This window comes from Mauremys reevesii, linkage group 9 (assembly GCF_016161935.1).
Source record: "Mauremys reevesii isolate NIE-2019 linkage group 9, ASM1616193v1, whole genome shotgun sequence".
Taxonomy (NCBI): Eukaryota; Metazoa; Chordata; order Testudines; family Geoemydidae; genus Mauremys; species Mauremys reevesii.
In genome coordinates, this window is record NC_052631.1 from 63,350,254 (window position 1) to 63,375,925 (window position 25,672).

The window sequence follows — 25,672 nt, forward strand, 5'->3', positions numbered from 1 at the left end:
CCAATACCGTCGATCTGCGGCCACACTAACCTAATCTGATATGGTAATACCGATATTAGCGCTACTCCTCTCGTTAGGGAGGAGTACAGAAACCGGTTTAAAGAGCCCTTTATACCGATATAAAGGGCCTCTTAGTGTGGACGGGTGTGGCGTTAAATCGGTTTAATGCTCCTAAAACCGGTTTAAACGCGTAGTGTAGACCAGGCTTAAGTGTAAGGTGATCAGACAGCAAATGTGAAAAATCGGGACATGGGGTGGTGGGATGGGGGTAAGAGGAACCTATATAAGAAAAAGACCCAAAAATCGGGACTGTCCCTATAAAATCGGGACATCTAGTCACCCTACCTAGGTGGATCCTCCATCTCTTGGAATCTTCAAGTCAAGACTAGATCTGTGTAAAAGAGATGCTGTAGCTCAGCCAGAAGTTGTGGGCTTGATGCAGAAACTATAGGATGAGGTTCTCTGGCCTGTGTTATACAGGAAGTCAGACCACATAATCCTACTGGTCCCTTCTGGCCTTAAACTCTATGGAAAACTAATTGTGATGGTGGGTTACTCTTAAGAAAAAAGAAAGGCATTGGAGGGCTGAATAGACAAGACAATAAACAATAGACCCACTTTTGAACAATGAAAAACCACTTATATTTCAAGGGCCTAAAACCTGGCAACAGCTTATCCAATTAGCTTCAAACTTTTCCAGACATACTGTCCTCTGGCTGCATATGTTCAGGCTGAAAGCAGCTCAGGGTCAAACGCAGGCTTAGAACAGAAACTGTCTTAAAACCTTAAATTATAACATCATGCCTAGTAATACACTGTGAACTGTGCACTTAGAGTGTAATTAGAACCAGACTTTTTCTCTCCCTCCCTCAGTCGTGAAACCAGCAATTTCACAGTCCATGTAATTCTGGTCCAAGTTCAGCCTGCACTTTGCGACTCAGATGCATATGGGACAGGAAACATCAACGCTCCTCAGTTTGCAACCCAAGAGGATCCAAGGTCAGAGGTGAAATCCACATTCTTCCTCGCAGCCAGCATGGCCCAGGTATAATGCACACCACACACAAAGGCTGTGGGTGGTTAGAATGGCAGCTCCCCCGCTGTTAATGGACTTAAAGAACTCGTCCCACCCACATGCACAGCTGGAAGAATCGACTCCACGGTGCTGATATTAGCACTGTCTCTGGCCAGGCCGGGGTTTCCAGCTTCATCCTGGCTCCATGTTACAACAGAAGAAAGTTTTGGGAGCCCCCCTGGCATTTAGGAATATAGAAAGGGGGGGGTAATGACCCCCTGAAACCTGTTTTTGACCCCACTGGGGATCACAACCCCCATGCTGAGAACCCCTGAGCTAGGCTATTGTATATATTGGAGCAGATGCGTCATTTACACCAAGGGTACAATGCAAGTCTTGGTGGAGGGGAGGGCAGCTTATATGTCAGTGAGTACAGTGGGCCTGGGTCTTTTCCACTGCTCTGCTGTTTCTCTTCTGACCCTCCTGTGATCTCTCCCACCTGGGAATGGCCTTGCTGATGAGTCCTGTCTGTAGAGCTGAGGTCTTTCCCCATCCCTCCACTGTACCATATATACTCAGGTGCACGGTCAGTGTCTATGTGAGTCACTGAATTCTGCAGATCTTTAATGACTGAAATGAGGGGGCCATGTCATATGTGAGCTGGCTTCTAAGTGAACATGACATGGTGGCTGGCTCTTTAAGGAATGTTTGGTCCAGCCCCACCTGTGACTATTCAGCCACCTCCTTCAGCGAGTCAGCAAGTCGCCAGCTGAGCTGAGAGCTATGAGGAATAGGAGGGTTTCTGTAGATGACAGACCCCAGTTGACAGGTGAGACTCCCAGGAAGAGGGACTGTGAAGTGTAATCCTGCAGGGAGCAGGCTAGGGAGAAGACGGGAGCGGAGAGACTTGCTTTGACTCCCCGGCAGGCAGGGCTGCTGGTATTAGATAGGCTCCTGCATGAGGCCGTAGGTCGTGAAAGCATGTGGTTGAGGTGCTGAACTTTTGTTAGTCTTATTCTGAAGAAATAAACCCAAGTCACTGAAGAGACGGGACTGCAATCCTGTGGCCAGAGGGCGTTTTGGTGCATGGGCTGTTGAGTGCCCACTGTCTGACAATGAGCGGATGTGATGATGATGACTAATTTATCTGCTCTTTCTTCTCTGGTGAATCCTAGCAGAGCTGCGGTGGAGATAGTGGATGGGATGGGTGGTGAGGGGAGAGGAAGATCACACATGGACAGGTCCCCCAGATGTGACCTCTCCAAATTCCAAAGAAAAGTGGTGATGGAAAAGAATGATCTGGCGGAGGAAGAAACTTTCTGGGAAGAAGGAATGGAGGCGGTGCTAGCCATGACTCAGCCTCCGGGAAGCCAGGCAGCCAACAAGTGCTGATTTAAGAGCAGTTTAGGTCTCGGCCTAGGTTTCGCAGGGTGCAGATCTGATTTCTCCCAATGTCTGAGCGTGGTCACATCCAGGGCGGTAGGCTCTAACATTGTAGTGTGTCTCTCTGGGAGGTTAGACTGCAGCAAAAGGGTCATTCGTGTGTCCTGGGGGCCAGGGGCACCTGGGGCCAGATGCTGTCACATTGCTCTGCTCTTCCTCTGTTCTGGGAGCCTCTTCCTGTTGTGGTGTATGTCTGGTGCTGCCATGCAGCTGCCACTGTTATGTCTTAGGTTACTGGGACCTCCTTATATGAAAACACTTTGATGCCACAGTGTGGTAAATTCAGTACCTGTAAGCTTTATTGATCACTTATGCACTCCATGGCATAAGCACAGCATTGACTAGACTCCCAAAGTCCTGCCCCACAATGCACTGGGCTCTGATGATCCTGGGGATAGGTTCTTTGGGACCAGGTCTGTCTGGCTGTTCCAAAGTCCAGTTTAGGGCTCAGGAGGGCATAGCCATGGCACATTACAGCCACAGGAGGTGGGTGTTCCTTTCATTCAATCGCTGTCATGGGCCAGAAATGGCATGGCCCTTCTCCTATGACCAGGTCTCCCTCCACTGTACCACAGGCTCCCTCCCTCCCATGATTCAAGTGCTGTGAAAGGCAATGGAAAGTTTCTCACTGATGGCCAGGTGAGATGGAGACCTTTGAGTTAGCTAATGTCTGCACAGTTCTTTGACAATGTACATTTGTAGATAGGACTGAGTATCTCTGTGAAGGGGAAAGCTAGGGACCCAGCTCTTGTCTCTCTTTGTTGCCAAGGGCACCCCTCTTTTCACTGGGTTCCCCAGATCCTCGTATGTATCTGCACCCACATCCTGAAAAAGCGTCCAGCCTGATATAAATAAGGATAGGGTAAGAAAGGACATTAAAATATAGTAGTAACTGGATGGGACTACTTTAGTGGAGCAGTGGAAGGATTGCATTGGGAGATGGCTTGCTGAGTATTCCAGCATATAAGTCACTCTGGCTGAGATCATAGCAAGGGCTGGACCTCCCAATGTACAGCCATGGTGTGATGGAGTGCACCCCATATTCACACCATACATATCATTGTAATAATCTTTGTGCAAAATATGCCTTGCACGGTATCATTGGAAAACTCAATTCACTGGTCAATAATACCAGGATGAAATGTGGGTAGCAACATTCTGTGTAAAGTTATGAATTCCCCCTGAAAGAAGTTGGTGGCACATGTTTAAAACCACATAGCCCCGATTAGGCAGAACTGGTCAAGCAGGCCTTAAACAAAGGAATCTGTTCAACTCAATGTACATATATGTAGTAAACAATGGCCTTGAAACAGCAAGAGGGAGGCAAGGCAAATCTGCAGTTTAGCAAACAACAGCATGAAGTCTCTTTCAGGACAGACCCCCATGTCTCCATCCTCACAACTGGAAGGAACTTTATCTAGGGGTAACCCTCAGGAAAATGCATTTCAAAGAGTGATTGAACTGTAAAAGTAAGGTGTGATAAATGAAGGGGGAGGGGGATTCCCTTTTATGGACACCCATTTAGCTATAAAGTCCCTCTTGGTGGCTGTTCTCTGCTTGCTTACCTGTAAACAGGGGCGGCTCTAGGCGTTTTGCCGCCCCAAGCACAGCAGGCAGGCTGCCTTCGGTGGCTTTCCTGCGGGAGGTCCCTGGTCCCGCGGATTTGGCGGCAGCCTGCAGGAGGTCTGCCGAAGCCGCGGGACCAGCGGACCCTCCACAGGCATGCTGCCGAAGACAACCTGCCTGCCGCCCTCGCGGTGACCGGCAGAGCGGCCCCTGCGGCTTGCCTCCCCAAGCACGCGCTTGGCGTGCTGGTGCCTGGAGCCGTCCCTGCCTGTAAAGGGTTAAAAAAGTCCCCCAGGTAAAGGAAAGGGAGTGGGCACCTGACCAAAGGAGCCAATGAGAAGGCTAGAACTTTTTAAAATGGGAAAAAAACTTCCCTTTTGTGTCTGTTGTTATTCTCCGGGAAAGAGGGGAACATGGAGTAGTTATGCTATGAGAAGCTTTAAGCCAGGTATGATCATAGATCATCAGATCATACCTAGAACGACTTATTTGGAACCCCCAGATGTGTAAGTAGATCAGGAATGTTTAGAAAGATGCTATTAGGTTTATTTCTGTTTATTTCTTATGGCTAGTGGACTCCTCTGTGCTAACCCCAGATGCTTTTGTTTGCTTGTAACCTTTAAGCTGAACCCCCAAGAAAGCTATTTTGGGTGCTTAATTTTTGGAATTGCTCTTTTAAAATCTAGTAAGAGTCTTAAGTTCCAGATGTATTCTTTTCTTTGTTGTTTTTAATAAAATGTACCTTTTTTAAGAACAGGATTGGATTTTTGGTGTCCTAAGAGGTTTATGCACATGCTGTTTAATTAGCTGGTGGCAACAGCTAATTTCCTTTGTTTTCTTTCTCAGTTCTTCCCTGGAGAGGGGGTTAAAGGGCTTGAGGGTACCCCACAGGAAGAAATTCCCAAGTGCACCTTCCTGGGTTCCCAAAAAGGGATTTTGCATTTGGGTGGTGGCAGCATTTACCAAGCCAAGGTCAGAGAGAAGCTGTAACCTTGGGAGTTTAATACAAGCCTGGAGTGGCCAGTATTAATTTTTTGAATCCTTGTGGGCCCCACCGTCTGCACTCAAAGTGCCAGAGTGGGGAATCAGCCTTGATAGGGGCAACCCCCAGCCCCCAAGTTATCTCTCCCTATCCATCTCTCTCCTTTTCATCTAAGAAGACAAAAGAAACAGCCATTGGGCTTTGGGAGCAGATCCTGACCTGACACTTGGTCAGCATTGTTACTGGGAACCTGTGGTAAGAACTTCCCCTTGAACCAAGTCTGGTTGGTTAAGTTTAGAAAGCATTTTATCTTTATTTCTCTTGTAACCAGTTCTGATGTCAGTGCCGTATGCTTGTACTCACTTAAAGCCTATCTCGGTGTAGTTAAACTAACTTGTTTTATTCTTTAATCAAAACTAAACCAATGCAGTGAACTATGCGGGTAACTCCATTGATGGTAGCAAACTGTGGTATGTTGCTCACCTTAGAGGGGCAACAGACCTAGTACGGACCTAGCCCAAAGAGAGGGCTGGACAGTGCAGAACACATGTTTTGGGGGGAAATCCCAGGACTGGGTGTGTGTTTGGGTTACCCTGCAAGTGGTATCCAAGCATAGTGGAAATTGGAGTGTGGCTGGTGTGTGCCGATAGGCTACTGGGGTCAGAGTTCTGGACCCGGGCTGTGGCTATACAACGCACAGCCTGCAGGTCACTTGTGGCTCAATCAGCACACAGTGTGGCCCATGTGACATCCTCAGCGCCATACAGGTAGTATATATGTTGTGTGGATGCAGCCCACAGAACACATAGAGGGCTGCTTATGCGGCCCAAAATAGTAAATAGGTGAACCACCGCTGTACACAAACACACGGTGCCCTGCATGCTGTCAGGCTGTTTGTGAGAAGCCCAGGTTGCACGCTACAGCAGCAAAGCACTGTGAGGCACCCCAAGTTGCAGGCAGGGGTGACCCAGGCCCTCACTGGTCTGGATTGCACCCTGCAATGTCACATCTGGGACATCCCCTCCGGGTTCCTCACCAGGACTTTGTTTTTCTACAGTGGAGACAGTCCCCAGAGACTGCATCCCAGGTGCTACCCCGAGCCTGGTGCATGCTGGGGCAGGATGTTGGGGAGTTATTCTGTGCAGCACAGAAGTGCCCAGTAAAATCTGTGATAGTGTCAGGCCTCTCTATGGAGTCCAAGCCCTCTAAGGAGCTCCCAGGGCAGAGCTGAACAGTAAAACCCTGTTGGAAATGGTGCCAGCTGCACTGCCTCTTACCACCCCTGCTCCCACCCAGCTGCCCTGCCCCCCAAGAGAAGTCTGGGAGAACAAAAGCCTGCCCAAGTTTGCCTTTAGTATAATACTGAGGCTCTGCTCACTTGTACACATCAGCTGTCCCATGGCACTTTCCTCAAGAGGCAGGGTGTTAACCCCAGTGTCCTGGCCTCATTCCAACACTGATTATTACATTTTGCCTCTTGAAATCCCCCCCGATGCTTTCAGCTGGCTATGGTATTCTTCACTTCCTGTCCCAAACTGTCAAACAGCTGCTGTGTTCCATCTCGGAGTGGCTACATTTTGGTGATGGATGCAGGAGCCTCTCTCTGTCTATCCCACACTGTGACGGGTAGTGCTTGGCTGGAATGTGCTGTAGATCATGTGAAGGCTTCTTTGAAATGAGGGCACCACTTTCAGTTATGATTTGTCCTCTTTCCTCCTCTTCCTTTTTCCTTCCTCCTTGTCCAATGTCCTGCTTTGACAAAAGCCACAGTCCAGGAACTGTAAGCTGCCCTCAATGGCTGGGATGCTCTTATTTGCTGGGGATGTTGCTTTAATACTCCAAGCCAAGGTCTCGGCCCTGGTCAATGGGAACTTTGCCACTGACTTCACTGGAACTAGGATTTGGCCCTTAAAAAATGTTACAGTAAAGGCAGCTGCATCCAGTTGTTGAACCTGAACCATTTCTAGCAAGTGGATCTTTGTCTCTCTCCAGAGACTCATTAAGTTTCCTCAAAGGGGACCAAAGGTTGTAGCAGTTACCCTGCAACAATGAGCTACTTGACCTCAGGCACCATGATTGTGTGATCCATGAGCCAGGCCGGGATCTGCGCCAAAACATCCTGCACTGTAAAATGGACGTGCATGATGCCCTGTCTCTGGAATTCCTAATCCACTCAGCCCCGGGCAAAGGGCACCATGCGGATTTCCTAACAAAGCAGCACTAAAAGCATTCCCCCTCCGAGGGAGAAAAGAGACTCTCTGCTTTATTCCTAAATGGCCCAGCAAGCTTTCTCTTTACAGCAGTTGGGAGAAATGTGCAAACCACAGGAGTGGAGGAAGCAGACTGCAGCAGAGCAGCAGCTGTGGCCAGGGAGCTGACTCCTCAGAAACCTTCACCGCAGGCTTTCTGCTGGCTCAGGCGTTTTGTCCTGCATCGCTCTCCCCCTCCCCACCCTTTTCACTGGAGTAGACGCTGTTCCCTGTTAAGCAGGATGAGAAAAGCCAGCTGTTCCAATAGCTCAGGCCCCTCCCAGAGCAGTGATCTGAGCCACACACCGTGGCTGACACCTGAGAAGGGAGCCTGTTCAGCATGTGCTCCTCAGTAGAAGCTCCCTCTGCAAAGTGCCAGGCAAACTCACTCTCTGAGCCAGATTCTTCCCTGTGTCCAGCTTCTGCTGCATGCAGCAAAGGGGCAAAGTCACCTGGCAGCTACTTACAGCTCCCTCGCTCCCTGTCCAGCCGCAGGTGCAAGTTAGAGCATCCTTTGGGCTGCTGTAAGGTGTGCCAGTGAGCAGTAGTCACTGCCTTTCTCCAGCCTGGACTGACAGGCCCCTGTGCCAGAGGCTGTGGGGAAGGGAGAGGTATGAGCTAATTCTGCTGGATCTATTTCGGCTGGGGACACTCCCCATGCCAAGTTTATTCCCAGCTAAGGGGCAGTCCCCAATCCCTTTCCACCACCTGAATGAAGCAAGTCAGAGAATCTGTTCCTCTATGTCTGCAAACAGCTCGGAGCTCTGAGATTTATTGTTCTTGTAGCCTGGGTATCTAGCAACTGCTTCTGCAAGTGCCAGCCAGTGCTGTTCCTTGGCTGCAGTCGCAGAGGGAATTGGCTGCCACCTCCTTCTCCCTCACTGGCTTCCTCCCTGCCCTGATACCCCAAGACATTTGTGAGACAGAGGCAGCTGTCTCAGGCCCTGGGATTTCACAGAGAGATGGATGCAAAGATTGGAGGAATTGCTCACCAAGCCGGGGTCAGGTTGAGCCAGTCCAGGCTTGTATGTTATAGCAGCACTTTTCTCATAGCTGCTATGGGCTGTGCAGAATTTAAGCTTTTACTAAAAACGAACAAACACAAAAGCACCCACGTTTCCAGTCCTAATGGGGCTGAAGTAAACCTCGCGTGTGGACTGACGTGGCGCTGTGTGACAGTTTGCAGCCGCTCAGCCCAAAGAGAGAGGGGTCCACCATATTCGTTAAGGAAGGATGAGACTTTGGTCAGTTGAATCCATTACGGTCTGGGCAGGCTGGTCCTTAGGCAGAGGACACAGCAGATAATGAACTGATCATCTCAGCTTCCCCTGTCTGAGGCATCACTCACTCCTTTAACTCCATCCTCAACTCCGGCTTTTATCTTATTGCTTTATTATGCTGGTTATTAACTTTCAAGATCTGGATCTTTCTTAGGGGGTTCTAGTAAACACTATACATGTCACCAAAGTGCTCCCAGCATCGCATCATGCTTCTTCCTGCATCATTGCACTTTTGCTCTTGTCACAGGGAAGCTGCAGTGATTTATTTTTTTTAACACCACATTTAACTGAATAATAGGCCCTGCTCCTGCAATCTGATCCTTGACCCCTTGTACCCCGTTGACTGTCTACTCCGTGTAGGAATGAGGCTCCACCCAAATGGATCAGAGCCTAAGGTTACAAGGCCTGAACCTCAGCTGGTGGAAGTCCAGTAACCTGCACTTTGGTACCAAATGTGCAAGCTCAGCACCAAGCACGCACCCAGTGTGCTGAGCTTTTCTGGAAATCTGGCCCCCTGTAGCGTCCACAACTCATATTCCAAATGGGAAGGTGGCTGCAGGCTGCATGCAGAGCTCTCAGGGTCGTCTGGCTGGCAGGCTTCACCTCGGCCCCTCCTGCAGTAGGAAAGAAGAAAAGGGAACTCTATTTTCATACTGAATCACATTTTTGGTTTTGAAACCTTGTGTCGAAACAGATGCTAAAAAAAGCAGAGAGGCCCAGCGCCCTGCCAGACCTGAGACAGCGCTGGCTCGGGTACCATGCGTGCATTGCAGGCACCCAGACAGGCCAGCTGTGCTTCCCTGCCTCGCCTCCTGCCCTGGGCTTCTCCTTTGAGATCCTGATCTGCAGCCAGCTCTGTCACAAGCCCAGACTCTACAAGGTGAAAGTGGGGGAAGGAGGGTCATGGGGCTAGAGCATGAAGCTGGGAGTCAGGCAATTGGGGTTCTGCTCAGCTGCTGACTCATTCTGTGACCTTGTGCAAGTCGTGGCACCACTCAGTGCCTCAGTTTCCCTGTCTGCAAAGTAGAGATGATGACCACACTGAGCTAATGGAAAATGCCCTCAGAGCTTGTGATGTAAGATTGCAGCTAAGTACCAGGTATCAGCTGGAGGGAAGGAGTCGGGAGAATCCACCTCATTTCACTCTCTCACATTGGAATTGATGCCCAGTAGAATCTGATTCATGTGGTTGGATTGATTTTCCTGTTTATGTTACAAAAACTTTGAATCACAAAGGGAAAGATAAGGAAGAAAACAGTGGCTGCAGCATCCACCTCTTCCTCCTCCCGCATGAAATATTTTCCGTAACAGGAGAGCTTTAGAGAGAGACACTCTACTCAACCCCCCTGACTGTAGGGAGGGAGGGGGCATCTGGCACTGCTCTCACTGAACCCAGCACTGCTTGCTCTGATAGGTTCTGGAGGCCACGCAGCCTTTCATGGCTGGGGAGACAGTCACAGATGTGCTATCTTTGAGATCAGTAAAGGATTAAAGAGGGAAGGCCAAAGGGGTGGTGTTCAGATATCCCCAAATAGAACAGAAGCGATCTTGAGAAAACGTAGCAATTGAGCATAGTGCATTATAACTGCTAGGGGGAGCTGGTATATAAGAAAATGGCAACTATGCTGTCTGAATAACTCCATCATTGGAGTTTAGTGGCAGGGACTGGGTTCTTTTAAGGATCCTGGATACCACAGCAATAAACTTGGGCTGGTCAAAGATTTTCCACTGAAACTCTTTTTGGATAGAAAATTGGATTTCTGACTTCTAGTTTGCAGCTGATTTTTTTTCTTGTTGTTGACAAAGACCAAGCTGTCCATAGAGTTTTCCTCAACATTTTCTGTGAGGGGATTTTCTGACCAGCTCTAACCCTGACTAATGTCCCCTTAGCACGGGTGACTCAAGTCACAGGGCTCCCAGTGCTGATGCCAGACTGCACCCTGGCACCATACCTCCTGTGGTGGATTGCTTGTTTCTAAACCCCAGGCAGTACCACCAATCCCAAACATTCAAAACCATGAGTCAGGCCTCAAAAGTCATGAGATCAGCTTCAAAATCATAAGTTGTTTTTAAAACAAAGTCAACTATGGGTTCTTTTAACCTGTGTTCTTGTTTCTGAGCTTTTTGGGTACACTTGGGTCATATTTTCAAGTGATCATAAGGGCCAGAAACTTCCTTAAAAAAAATAAGAGTAGAGGGCTTATCTACACTTGAAATGCTACAGCAGCACAGCTGTGCTTCCGTGCAGACACTCACTACAATGACAGGAGGGGTTCTCCCATTGGCATAGTTAATCTACCTCCCGGAGAGGTGGTAACTACGTTGACAGAAGAATTCAAACTAACTTTTGAGCCTAGACCTGATCTGAGAGTCTCATACAGTCACATGACTCCAGCCGCTGGAGCGTTAAGAAAAGCACCAAATATTGTGAGGCACACAATAAAATCATGACTTGGCAATTCTCAGTGTGTACCCAAGCAATCATGCCCTGCATGCTGCTGACAGGCAGCTTGTAGCAAATGCACTCTGACTGCCTCACCCAGCCCTGGTCAAAAAAAATAAAAATAAAAAATGGAGTTGGCTCATGTTCAAAGTACTTTTTGTACCATTGGGCTTGAAAGGGGTGATTTTTCATTTCTTCTATCTTGCTATTTTTTAAATTGTTTTTTGACCATTTTGATTTTGAATATTTTCATTTTTTATTCTCCCTCTCTGTTTTTCTCCTTTCCCCCCAGAATAGAGGACAGAGGGAGGAAAAAAGGCAGAGAATGTGATGAAATGAATTAAAAAATGACATTTTTTGCATTTTCCAGTTTAATTAGAAAAAAATAGGAATTTTTTTGTGGGAAAAGCAAAACTTGTTAGTGAAAATTTCCATTTTTGTATAAGACCATTTTTCTACAACAGCAACAAAACAACATTTCACCTGGAGCCAGCGAGCAGTCCTGATAGGGAGGCAGATCTCTGATGAGGCTGTGAAATAATCTCCCAAGGGAAGGTGAGAAACCTCATTGCTTGGAGCATTTGGAGGTAGAACGGAAAATGCCTTGGAACAAGGCCCTGTTAGGTCCTTCTCTCTATGCCCTCGATGGAGGTGGTCTGAGATAACCCAGACCTCAATACACCATGTCCCTGTTTTCTACAGTTTGCAAACATTATGGTGCCTTTCCCACATAGACACTCTGGCCCTTTGCTCCTACCCCTTGTATCCTGGGGGAAGCCCTGCCACATGAGAAAGGGGGCTGGAAAGGAAGGAATAGGTGCAGCTTCCCAGGGAAGGAATTCCTGTGACATCTAAAGCCAGGAGTTAGAATTCAGAGTCACATCCACTCTCAGCAGCATGGGCTATACCCAGGGAATCCTCCTCCCGAAGACTCCATTGCGGCCCCTCATCTGCGGCAGGGTTGCTCCCTGCTCACCTGCCTGGCCTGATATCCCCTTGGTGAATCTGACACTGACCCCACACGCCGTCCAACTCCTGGTTCCTTCTCAGGGCCTCTATGGCATGGGGGTTCCACTCAGAGGCATGGATAAAGGCAGCACAGGCATGAACCAGGTATGGCAATGTGAAACAGCCAATCCCTTAGGACAAAGGATGATGGCACAGTACCACGGCAGCCCTGGCTGGCTGTTTCCTGCAGCCCTCAGTATGGGATCAAAGCTCTCCTTGATTAAATGAGCTGACTGGAGACCTATAAGCCATGTCATGGTCAGCATGAAGGCCCCACCCTGGAATAAAGGGGGAAGTTCCACTGAGACATGTTGATATCAGCTGCACAGGGGCCCCTACTGGAAAGATGCTGCCAGTGGGTGGCATTACTGGATGGAGAGTGAGGACCAACGTATGAACACTGAGAATGAGCTGGACTCTTTGTGACTGATTCTAACAGCAGCAGAGGGCAGAGTGTGGCTGTCTGGGGCCAGGCTGATCCAGGTAAGGACCTGCAGGGAGTAGCAGTGAATTGGGGCTGCTGGAGGGGGATTCAAGGCAGGATCTAGGTTGGCCAGGAGGAGTGGGGGCAAGACAGTAGCATTGCATGGCCCAAGAGACTGGGAAGCAGCAATGCTTTGGGTCAGAGAAGGGGCCTATCTGGGGCAGTTGTTCCCAATCTATGTAAATCACATAGCTGATTAAATTACCACAGAGGTTCCCTGTAGTTCTGATCTTCCTGCCCCTCTTCTGGTGGCATGAGGATGAAGGAACTCTCCTGAGGGATAAACAGTCACCGTTTCCCAAGGGGAAATGATTGTGACTCACATGCTGTGCTCCCAGAGACCCGGCAAACTCATCACAACAGACAGGTCTGAGTTTTATTCCCAAAGCTCTGAAGAGGGAGACAGGGATGGGCTTGGGGACTCTACAAGGAGGGCATCATTTCCCCCTTTTGGAACAGGGGGTTTTATTTGCTTTTTTAATGCTGTTGGAATTTAGCCCTTTTAGCTCGGTGTTTTTTCCAGCCAGCTGCTGGGGAAGCAACTAGCAAGCCCTGTGCAGATCAAATGCAATCTTACTGTTCCTTGCAATCCCATCTTCCACTGAACCCGAGTGAAATGCTTTGCTCCATCAGTGCCCCTGGGACCCCTGCCCTGGAACCCCTCAATAGTCAGAGGCTGCTAGGGAGGAGCAGAACTCACTGATTTCAGGCAGCCCTGTTATTGCTGAGCTCAGTCAGAAAGCTGCCGACAGTCCCAGCACATGCTCCCCAGTGTAACAGGATCATAGGTGTGCTGTGGGGACAGAAAATCAGTGCCACCCCCCCGCTTCCCTCAGCCTGGGTCCTTCCCAATCACCCAGGGAGTGGAAATGGAGTTAAGGAAGCGCCTACCCTGGCTCACAGACAGAATACGAAACATGCACCAATATTTTCACCAAAACAAATAGGGAACCAGCGGCACTAAAAATCATTAAGAACATAAGAACGGCCATACTGGGTCAGATCAAAGGTCCATCTAGCTCAGTGTCCTGTCTTCTGACATTGGCCAATCCCAGGTGCCCCAGAGAGAATGAACAGAACAGGTAATCATCAAGTGATCCATCCCCTGTCACCCATTCCCAGCTTCTGGCAAACAGAGGCTAGGGACACCATCCCTGCCCATCCTGACTCATAGCCATTGATTGACCTATCCTCCATCAATTTGTCTAGTTTAAACAAGCCCTGCCACCCTTCTAACATAGGGATGGGAAGCTGTCCAGCCTCCCTGTAATTCCTGTACTGTACATGCCTTCGTGTACATGCCAACATTGCCCTCTGGTGGTCAAAGTCCAGAGAAACAAGGGTCTATAACCGGTATCCCTCCACCAGTTTTGGTTCACTAATATAGCATGTGACCCACTCCACCCAAGTGACCCACTCATCTGAAGAATGAGATCAGATCTTCTCAAATGGTGGTTCCCAATCTTTTCAGGCAACTCGGCTTGTTTATTGGACCTCAGCTATTCCAGCCAGTGCCTGCTATCTCCCATCGGATTATGCACATCCTAAACTCTCATGGGCCTTGGAACTGCTCCAAACCCTCTCTCAGTCCCTGTTCCCACCAGCATGGTAGTCTCATACTGGAACACAGGACTGTCCTTCTCAATGCTAGCAAGATAAGGCAAGACCTGGAGAAGAGGAGGATGCTACCTCCTTGAATCTCCGACCCTGCTCCAGCAGCTGGTCTCTGCTACTTTCTGTGCACTCGGATTAATATTTTCTTGTACTGCAGAACTCAACGCTCTGGGTAGAGAACGTCATCATTGACTTCCTGACCTACCTGGGTGTCCTTGGTTCCTGCTGCTGAAAAGCATCAATTAGCTTCTCTTCCCAACCCCCTGCTGCCCAGCTATGGATGGAGAAGTCATCGTTTTCTGGTGCAGAGGTCAGGGTGAAAGGATGCCACTCCAAGTGGGAGGCAGAGAGACAACTGGTGAAAATATACTGGCCCACTTCCATTCTGAACCCTTCTTGTGCACCTGTAGTTCTAATGCTTTTGATGAGTGCATGACAGCTTGTGGGGAAGGCACATCAGCCAATCATGAGTATGTCCCACCCAGCTGCCACTACAGCTACACCACTACTTATAGTGGCTGGAGTAGCTGAGTGCTCTCTGCCCCCAGCAGTGCTCCTTCCCCATTTCCTACAGTGACTTCTGCTGGGAAAGGCTGGGATTGGAGTGGGGCCAGCCAGCCCTGTTTGGTTAGCACCACCCTGCTGCACCTGTACGGCGTATTGGACTTCAGAGGAAGAAATCCCAGCAGCAGGTGGGGGCTGGTTGGTGAAGAGAGCTGGCAAGCTGCTCAGAGATGGGGTAAGAAGCCTGGCTTGGCCTAGAGCAGGGATCAGCAACTTTTGGCACGTGGCCTATCAGGGAAATCCACTGGCAGGCCGAGACAGTTTGTTTACCTGCAGCGTCCACAGGTTCAACCGATCGCAGTTCCACTGGCCGCGGTTCGCCGTTCTAGGCCAATGGGGGCTGCGGGAAGTGGCAGCCAGCATATCCCTCGGCCAGCACTGCTTCCCGCAGTTCCCATTGGCCTGGAACCATGAACCGCGGCCATTGGGAGCTGCAATCAGCCGAACCTGCAGACGCTGCAGGTAAACAAACCGTCCTGGCCCCCCGGCAGATTTCCCTGATGGGCCACGTGCCATAGTTTGCCGATCCCTGGCCTAGAGAATGTGGGAAGGCTCTAACCTGCCAGAGGTAGGAGGGAGGGCTTGGCCTGAGTTGTTGGGTTGATTGGTGCCTAGGAGCTGGTGGCTAGGCAGTAAAACAGGCTGCTGCTGGGGCTTGCCTGCAAGGAAGGGGGCTGAAGGATGAGCCCAGAGGAGCTACAGATTTTCTAGTTTTGGTGCTTGTTTGTACTTGGACTAAGGAGCTCGGTTACCCTGCAAGGAGTAAAAACATAAATGTGACCTGGATGGAGAGCCAACTCCCCTCCCCCGTCCATGGGAACCCTGCAGAAGAGGGTGAGGTGGAAACGCTGCAATGCCAGCTTTTGCCCTCAGGGGTGCTCTAGCATGGTGAGTTGTGTACACCCCAGCTGGAGCGAAGCTGAGAGGGGTAGCTGTGGGAAAATAGGGTTTTATTTCTTGATCTTCATAATGGAATGGGGCAGATGAAAGCTACATCCTTCAGGGGAAGTGACTGTCCTGATGCCCCCCTTACCTTTGTAACAATGACCCTCTGCTGAATGTGAGAACCGTTACACCTTCTCACAGACCTAGAGAAGGATTGGGGCCAGCCCCACTGCCGGGACTTTGCAGACAGAAGGGAGTTATACAGTGCGAGGGCCTTCCTGCCTCAGGTGGGCAGGTGGGAGCTGAGTGGAGGTTTGGTGGTGGAGGGCACTGATGTTCCTCCAGGGAGATGCCCAGCTCAAATGCTCCTATGTACTGTTTTGAGAAATGTATGACGAGACATGGCTCTATCCTGGCACAGTGTGAGATGGCAGCACCAGCACTGATAGTAGTAGCTTGGCTATAGAGAACTGTCCCACTCAGTTTGATTCAGGTTCTCCTAGCACTCTCATCACCAGGGTATCTGTGCACCTTTTCAGCTGGAGCTCCCAATACACTTGGCAGATGTTATTTAAGCCTTGCACCTCCCCTCCCCCATGCAGTAGGCAATTATTATTATCATCCCCATTTTACAGAAGGGGAAAACTGAAGCACACTGCCGCCATTTCTCACTTACTCCATCAGGCAGGGAACCAGCAAGGAAGAGGTGGGTTGGCCTTTGGCGTGGTGTGTTGATGAGCAGTGCCTGAAAAGTTGAGCTGGGCTGAGACAGGCAGCTGTGGGGAGGCTGGGAGTGGGTCCTGTGTGGGTTACTTGGCACGGAGAGAGTGAGAGAAATTAATCTCTCAGGACTCAGACAGGGAGTGTTCTCTGATCTTATAGGGTTTGTCCTTCTTGGTAGGCCAGAGAGAGAGCCACAAAACAAGTACAGCATAGACAGTGATGGTGCAAGCTCCCCCATACTGCCCTGTAGCCCCCCTGACCAGGAAGAACCACTTCTGAGGGGGGAGAGGAAGTGAACCCCCATGGCGAATTCAGCCCTTGATCTCTGCTGAATCTACTTACGAGGGTCCAGTTAGTGGTTTGATGATGCGGCCTTTGGGAACTGGGCTGAGACCACAAAACTCCCTACACAAAGGACAGCAACAGTCATCAGATGGCAATAACTGTCAGTCCCTAAAGGCCTGGGCTGGGAATTCAACCGGTGCCCTAGACGTGAACAGGTCTGTGGTGCCCTTAGAATTCCCCGACCCATCTAATCACCCAGCAGTGGAGCGGTAGATCTCTTATCATCAGATTATATTTCCTGTGGCTTCACTCATTCTTGCAAGGTGCTGTCACTGAGGGCTAGTCTACACTGGCAACGCTAAAGCGCTGCCACGGCAGTGCTTTAACATGCCTTGTGTGGTCGCTCTAAAAAACCCACCTCCACGAGAGACGTAGGTACCAGCGCTGAGAGCGCGGCTCCCAGCACTGGTGCACTGTCTACACTGGCACTTTACAGGGCTGAAACTTGCTGCGCTTGGGGGAGAGGTGTGTTTTTTCACACCCCTGAACAAGAAAGCTGCAGTGCTGTAAATTGCCAGTGTAGACAAGCCCTGAGTTCTGATCCAAGCTGGTGTCTCTGCTTTCACTTAATCAGTGTGCTAATGAAGTTTCGTCTCCCCAGGTCAGTGTCTGGGTTCTAGTGTATTTACTGTAAGGGGATAGTTGGCTTTGTAATTAATCTTTGTCAGTTCCCTTATCTGAGTGGGACATGAGGCTGCAGCGGGGGAATCCACCCTCAGCAGATATCTAACAGCCCAGATGAGCTGATTTGGGCTCAGGCTGCAGGGCTAAAAATAGCGGTGTAGATGTTCAGGTTCAGACTGGAGCCAGGGCTCTGAAATCCACCCCTCCTGCCAGGTTTTGATGACCATGAGTCTCCGCCCAGGCAGAGCCAGGGGTCGTTTTTAGCTGTGTAGACATACCCTTAGAGTGAGCGCTCAGAATGCTGGATTTGTGTGTTTCATCCATTCCTGTGGGTGGCTCCTTAGTGTGTAGATGTGGGATCTGATTGGTCACCTCGTGAAAGAAGAACTAAAACAACAGACAGCAAGCGAGTAACAGGCTAAACAACAAAAGGACTTTCCCGCAGGGTCTGTTGTACAGAATTCCTATCCAAAGCCCCTTTTGCTTATAAACAGCATGACACCAATTTCCTCGGTGAGCATCAAATGATTCATTCTCAGCAGAGTGCACAGATAGATGCTCTGAGATGGTCCTGAAGACAGTGTTAATATGTGAAATGCTGGATGAAGAGGGACCCACCTTTAACTGAGGTGTGAGAAACAATGGAGGTGCAGAGTGGGACCTCAAAAATAGAGTCCTAGAAAAAGGCGAGATAAAGAAAGGAACATGGTTCTGGTGATTGAGCGAGACTCATCCCAGGTGATCTGCTTCCCTTACAGAACTGTCTCTTAGGATCACAATTAACCCAGACAATTGTATTCAAATAAAGAAATAATCATCATATAGATGGTGTCACAGGCGTGTGCATGGCGCTTTATGACCAATTCATAGATTCTAGGGCTGGAAGGGACCTTGAGAGGTCATCAAGTCCAGTCCCCTGCCGTCATGGCAGGACCAAATACTGTCTAGACCATCCCGGATAGACATTTATCTAATCTACTCTTAAATATCTCCAGAGATGGAGATTCCACAACCTCTGTAGGCAATTTATTCCAGTGTTTAACCACCCTGACAGTTAGGAACTTTTTCCTAGTGTCCAACCTAAACCTCCCTTGCTGTAGTTTAAGCCCATTGCTTCTTGGTCTATCCTTAGGGGCTAAGATGAACAAGTTTTCTCCCTCCTCCTTATGACACCCTTTTAGATGCCTGAAAACTGCTATCACGTCCCCTCTTGGTCTTCTCTTTTCCAAACTAAACAAACCCAATTCTTTCAACCTTCTTTCATAGGTCATGTTCTCAAGACCGTTAATCATTATTGTTGCTCTTCTCTGGACCCTCTCCAGTTTCTCCACATCTTTCTTGAAATGCAGTGCCCAGAACTGGACACAATACTCCAGTTGAGGCCTAACCAGCGCAGAGTAGAGCGGAAGAATTACTTCTCGTGTCTTGCTCACAACACACCTGTTAATGCATCCCAGAATCATGTTTGCTTTTTTTGCAACAGCATCACACTGTTGACTCACATTAAGCTTGAGGTCCACTATAACCCCTAGATCCCTTTCTGCCGTACTCTTTCCTAGATAGTCTCTTCCCATTCTGTATGTGTGAAACTGATTGTCCCTTCCTAAGTGGAGCACTTTGCATTTGTCTTTATTAAACTTCATCCTGTTTACCTCAGACCATTTCTCCAATTTGTCCAGATCATTTTGAATTATGGCCCTATCCTCCAAAGCAGTTGCAATCCCTCCCAGTTTGGTATCGTCTGCAAACTTAATAAGCGTACTTTCTATGCCAATATCTAAGTCGTTGATGAAGATATTGAACAGAGCCAGTCCCAAAACAGACCCCCTGAGGAACCCCACTTGTTATAACTTTTCAGCAGGATTGGGAACCATTAATAACTACTCTCTGAGTATGGGTATCCAGCCAGTTATGCACCCACCTTATAGTAGCCCCATCTAAATTGTATTTGCCTAGTTTATTGATAAGAATATAATGCGAGACTGTATCAAATGCCTTACTAAGGTCCATCTAGCCCAGTGGTTCCCAAACTAGGGGCACAGCTTGTTCAGGGTAAGCCCCTGGTGGGCCAGGCTGGTTTGTTTACCTGTCGCATCTGCAGGTTCGGCCGATCGCAGCTCCCCACAGTTCACCGCTCCAGGCCAATGGGGGTTGTGGGAAGTGGCAGCCAGCATATCCGTCAGCCTGCGCCGCTTCCTGCAGCTCCCATTGGCCGAAAACAGCAAACCGAGGATCAACGTAGCAGGACTGTGCTTGGCAGGTCCTCTCTGCTCCTCTGGCACACCCTCATGCTCCCTCCTTCTTCTGCTCTGGAAATGGGGGGCTGGCCTGTCCAGGAGCTCTGCCATCTCCAGCCACCTTACACCAATGGAGAGCTCCCCACTGCAAGTGGAATTCCCCACCAGTCAGCCACAGCCGCAGTCCATTCCCTTCTGAAGGGTTTCTTTCTCTAGGCTCATGTGTGTTTGGAGGATCACTAAAAGGACATCAGTTACCTGAAGAAGGTAATAGTGAGATGTTAACATCCTCTGCTCTGCACCCTTCATGTTTTCTCTAATGATGCAAAAAATATGCTCATGCTCCCCTGTCTTACTGTCTAGTTGGGTTAAAATGTACAATGGAGAGACACAGACTCTGAGGCAGTTTGAAGGCTCAGCATCAGGCCAGCGCAGTGCCTGGGCCATGATCCACACTGTTAGGTAAGAGATCATGCATGCTGCAGAGGATGGGTGAGCAGCCCACTGAGGAAAGGCATGCTGCCTGCTGCTTTGCGGTGCTCCGTGGGCAGACTAAAGGCTGAATTCCGGCACTCCAGATGGAAGGCCTGCACAGTGCCCATGGTCAGAACAGAGACAATGATACTGTGGGGAACACCTCACTGCTTAGAGAGGCAGTAGCATATGAATGGTGACTCACAGCAGGAGGAAACTCCTGAGAAACCTCCTCAGAGCTGCTCTGGCTTTTCTCAAGCTGTGGGAGCCAGTCTGGTAGGAGCCGTTTGCAGATGAGTGCAGTTCCTGCATTAGCTGAGCTAAATGGCTGCAAATGCAGAAAAACAGTGAGACTGGAGAACTCAGGAGATTCATTCATAATTGGATTTTGAAGTGGGCAGGTCAAATTCTGCCTGCTGGCGACAGTGATTACCACTGGATGGCTGCTGGGTGAGCTGTGGGAATTGGAATTTCCACTTCTAGAAGTAGCTGCACCAGATCAGGCTGGAGTGGGGGAACACAGGAAGAGCGTGGGGCAAATCTCCATGGTCACTCTCCATGCTGAACTTGTCTGCAATACAATCAGAGTGTCACTGACTAGAGCTGTTAATAGTTGTAAACTCACTTAACTAAGAAACTAAGTGACTCTGATCTTTGCATTGTCCCTACAGCACTAGGGAGATCTGTGGTGGAGCTGGGCTCTGAATGTCACTCAGACAAGAGGCTGTGTGTGTATCTTCATTCAGTGAGGACAAACCATTTGCCATAAGATAGGACACTCATTAGTTATTTCAGACCCGGAGATTCCTCCTCCCAACCTGGACTGAGTAGGAGAGCTAGTAGTTAATAGCCTGTGCACCTGGATGACACTAAACTATCACTGAGATCACGCAGTAGAGCTCAGCACCTTCGCCGTGGGGTGGGACTGGGTATCCTAAAAGGAATAAGTCTTTGTGCACTGAGCTCTGTCAGCCAGCCGGTACAGAGTATTTATCAACAGATGCCTGGCTGGAACCTTGTCAGAGGAAAATCCCACTAGTGAGGTTAGCCACCTAGACGAAAAGGAGATTGCTGGGAGCTGGTTTCAGGTTTGTTTGTTCTTTTCTCCTCTAGCATATAAGAGTGTGAGTTTACATCTGGATGTAAGAGTGACTAAGTCCCATTGCTAAAGGAAGCACCTTCCTAGTGGCTAACCAGAGACCTGTCTGAAGAGGTGGGAATAGAAGGAAAGCTGAAAGGGACTTTCCTAAGATGCTGTGATTTTATCCCCAGGGCTGGAGGAGGCAGTGCCTTGACAGTTTATATGGCCTTCTGAAGCTACAAGGCCTCTCAATGCAACATCAACCAGGGTCAGGCTTTTATCCAGTAGAGAAGACAGATCTTGGGGCCTGTTTCTACATCTCTCTTTATGCACTCCACTCACCTTCTGCTGTTTGGTAGCAAACTTCTTGATCACTGCGTGCACCAGTATTACTGCAAGTGTCCTCATCAGGATGGACTCTTGAAGGCCACTGGCTGAAAAAAAATCCCCACACGTCTGAGTCAAACAGGCGTAAAGCTGTTATAAATGTGGCTTCTGCTATCATGGGTGAAAGTTAGTGAAAGGAGCGAGAGTCCAGTCTGGGTTAGCACAGGGCAAGATTTCTTACTCTTTAATGTAATATTTTATAGCCTAGTCTAGATTGAAGGGGAAACTTGATGGGAATTCCGCACTCCCAATAATAGACATTAAAACACGTTTCCCATTTAAAACAAGCAGTTATAAATGGGACAACAGAAATGGTGATTTTAAAGTGGATCAGATCACACTACACCAGAATTTAAGGGACGGTAACATTGGTTTAGTGGATGTCACTATTTTTGAAAATCACAAAACTATATTGAGTTTCACCAACCCTCACGTGCCACCAGGTTCCCCCCATGGCTGATTCTGACTGAGGGATGTGATGCCCTCCTGCTAGTCTCAAGGAGCGCTGCATGGCTCTGCTTAGGGCCAGTCCTGCAGACCCTTTCACCTACTGAATTGCAGTGAAGTCAACAGGAATTTGGCATGTGGGAGACTTGAAGACTGGTGTAGTCATTGCTGGTAATGAGAGAAATGGATAGATCATTATGGTGTGGGAGAGGTGACCTGGTTTCTGTGCCAGATAGCACTACAGTATATGGACACCAGTGCATAAGATGCACAGGCCCAAATCCTCAAAGGTATTTAGGCACTTATGTTCCATTGATTTCAATGGAAGGTAGGAGCCTAAATACATTTGAGGCGCTGACCATGCCTTTTTATTATATACTTCCATCATGCATGGTGTGCAGGGAGAAAGGATGGTCATGCAGTTACAGCACTAGCCTGGAACTCAAGGGGCCTCAGTTGAGTTCTCAGCTCTGCTACTGCTGTCACATGTGACTTTGGGCAAGTCATGCAGGCTGGGGATGACAAGGGAGCCTCAAGGAGGTGATAGAATTCAAGGCCGCAAGGGGCAGCCATATCAGCCTCCTCTACAGCACAAGCTACCAACAGCACCCACACACTGAACCCAACAACTGAAATGAGACCAAAGTATGACAGCCCGCAGGAGACTAGATATAATGTGCCACAGGGCGAGAAGGACCAAGGTGCTCCGAGGCCGAGGCCCATACAATGGCAGGGAATTGATTACATGAGCTATACCCAGATAATCCCAGCAAGCAACCCTCACCCCATGCCGCAGAGGAAGATGAACCATGCCCTCTCCAAGGTCATTTTCAATTTGTCCTGGGGGGAAATTCCTTCCTGACCCCCACTGATCAGTTAGATCCTGAGTATGTGAGTCAGAACCAGCCAGACAAGTACCTTAGAGAGAGAAAATGCTTGTGCCACTTCAGAGCCCTAGGACATTAGATGGGGAGGGCTATCTCCAAGGGTGGCCATTTTTGATGCTTCAGAGGGAGAGGACTAAAAAAATAAATAAGTAAAAGAAATCCACCAACAACCCTCACAACCCAGAACACACTTAGGAGGGTGGGGAAAGAATCCCTTCCTGACCCCGGCTGCAGGTACCTGTCTGAAGCCCTGAAGCAAGAGATTTCAGGAAAATCAGACATGAACCAGAAGGGACTCTCAGGACTGCTGAGCCCTGCATCCTACCATGACAGGTACCCCCGTCAGACAATCTCACTCAAATTTGTCCATCTATCTCTCAAAACTAATTAAGCTGGTTACCCCCACAACTCCTGTTGGGAGGCTATTCTGAAACCTCTCCCCTCAGATGATTAGAAGTTTTTTTTAATTTCCAGCCTGAATTTTTTCATGGCCAGGTTATGCCCATTTGTTCTTGTTCCTTTAGCTTATGTAGCCCTTTATCCTTCCTGGTGTTTACCCCCTGATGTATTTATAGTGGGCTTTCTATAAATACATCAGCGGCAGGGCCAGCTTTAGGACATGCGGGGCCTGATTTGAAAGAGCTGCCATTGAAATGCCGCCGAAGACAGCGGCAGTGATTGAGCAAATTGGGCGGCAGCTCAATCGGTTGCCACTGTTTCCAGCGGCACTTCGGCAGAGGGTGCGGGGCCCCTTTTCCAGACGCTGTGGGGTCCTCTTAGGGGCGGGGCCTGATTCCCAGGAATCGGGGGAATCGCCCTAAAGCCGGCCCTGGTCAGAGGGGTAAACACTAGAGCAACTTCAGCTTTCATTTTGGTAGGCTAAGCAAGCCAAGCTTCCAGTCTCCCCTGAGCCCTCTATTCCCCTGATCATCCTAGTAGCCCTTCTCTGCACCTGGACAAAGGCAGTTGAGATCCTTGGCAGTATTAGGTGAGGCATTTCCAGGCAAGATAGAGAAGTATTCGTGCTATTGTACAAGGCACTGGTAAGACCTCAGTTTCAATACTGTGTACAGTGCTGTTCACTATGTCCAAAAAAGAGGAATTCAAACTGGACCAAGAGATAGTGTGTACAGACAGCTATCTATAAATGCATTGGGGGTGTGGGAGGTGGTAAATGGCAGAGAGGATGAAGGGCTCTTTAAGCTAAAGGACAATATTAAGCTAAGGGACACCCAATGAAGTCTGGTCAAAGTGTTATTTCAGGTCAAATGGGGGAGTTTATATCAGTTTGAAGTTTATCTAGAGTGGAGGGCTCAAATTCAAATGACCACGAGGGCCACATGAGGACTAGTACGTTGGCCCAATGGCAGCATTACTGACACCTCCCCCTCCTGCTGCCCTCAGCCCAGCCCCCATTCCACTCCTTCCATGAGGCCCTGCCCCTGCCCCGCCTCTACCCACCCCTTCCCTGCCCCCATTCCAACCCTTTCCCCGAAATTCCCACCCCAACTCCGCCCCCTCCCTGCCCCTAGGAGGTGCAGAAGGGGTGTGGGGTGTGGCGGGGGCTCAGGGCAGGGAGTTGGGGTGTGGGGTGCAGGAGGAATGAGGGATGCAGCAGGCAGGGGTGGCTCCAGTCCCCAGCACGCCAAGCGCATGCTTGGGGGCAGCAGGCCGCGGGGGGGTGCTTTACCGGCGCCGCGAGGGCAGCAGGCAGGCTGCCTTTGTCAGCTTGCCTGCGGAGGGTCCGCTGGTCCCGCAGCTTTGGTGGACCTCCCGCAGGCAAACCGCCGGAGGCAGCCTGCCTGCTGTGCTTGGGGCAGCAAAATCCCTAGAGCCACCCCTGGCAGCAGGGGGTCAGGGGGCTCAGGGCAGGGGGTTGGGGTGCACTGGGGGCTTAGGGCAGGGGGTGGGGCTGCAAGAGGGGTGCGGGGTGCGGCGGGGGTTCAGGGCATGGGGTCGGGGTGCAGAAGGGGTGCAGGGTGCAGGAGGGGGCTCAGGGCAGGGGGTTCGGCTGCAGGAGGGGTTCGGGGGATGGGCTCTGGCCTGGCATACACCGGGGGCAGAGCAGGCTCCCTGCCTGCCTGCCTTGCCCCCACCCACCACGCCGCGCCGCGCCACGCCACTCCGCTCCGGGAAGCGTCCGGAACCTGGGGGAGGAGGGACACAGGGGTCTCTGTGTTGCTGTTGCTTCAGGCACCGCCCCCAGCAGCTCCCATTGGCTGGGAATGGGGAACTGTGGCCAATGGGAGCTGCTGGGAGTGCTGCCTGAAGCAAGAGCAACACACAGACCCCTGTGTCCCCCCCTTCCCCACGTTCCGTCCTCTTCCTGGAGCGGCGCGGAGGCAGGCAGGCAGGCAGGGAGCCTGCCCTTCCCCCAGTGCACACTGTACTTATTTTTAAGTATGGCTGAATAATTGCTCTGTTGAGTGTGAACAATGCTGCCTCTGTTAAGTGTTGCATTTTGGCTTTACAGATGCAACCTTGAGATCCCAGCTGTCCTTGTTATCAACGGCCGAAAGACTGCAAAGAATCAGGAAGCGTCTGCAAAGAACCAGAGAGGACCTTACTGAAAATCAAAAAGTACAGGAGTGGCAGGAGACTGAAAGGAGGCTCTGCCAGCAGAATGCAGATTGCCAGTGCCAAAGCACGGAGCGGCTCATAAGCATTATGGAGTGCCAAACGGACTCAATACAGGTACCTATAGCACTGCAGACGGAGCAGATCCACCCCTGCCCCCTCCTGCAGCCCTTACATAAGAACATATAAGAACAAAAGAATGGCCATACTGGGTCAGACCAAAGGTCCATCTAGCCCAGTATCCTGTCTACCGACGGTGCCCCAGAGGGAGTGAACCTAACAGGTAATGATCAAGTGATCACTCTTCTGCCATCCATCTCCACCCTCTGACAAACAGAGGCTAGGGACACAATTCCT

At 49.9% G+C, this 25,672-nt stretch overlaps 1 long non-coding RNA gene across 3 annotated transcripts in view; it reads left to right on the forward strand.

Moving 5' to 3' along the window:
* Positions 1–25,672, forward strand: part of LOC120372457 — a 41,671-nt gene that overhangs the window by 15,466 nt on the left and 533 nt on the right. The window contains exons 3-4 of one of the 3 annotated variants that reach the window (XR_005584980.1): positions 874–1,045; positions 25,212–25,432. This is a non-coding gene — a long non-coding RNA (uncharacterized LOC120372457). The remainder of the gene's footprint in view (positions 1–873; positions 1,046–25,211; positions 25,433–25,672) is intronic. The other 2 variants (XR_005584982.1, XR_005584981.1) reach the window with 2 other exon arrangements.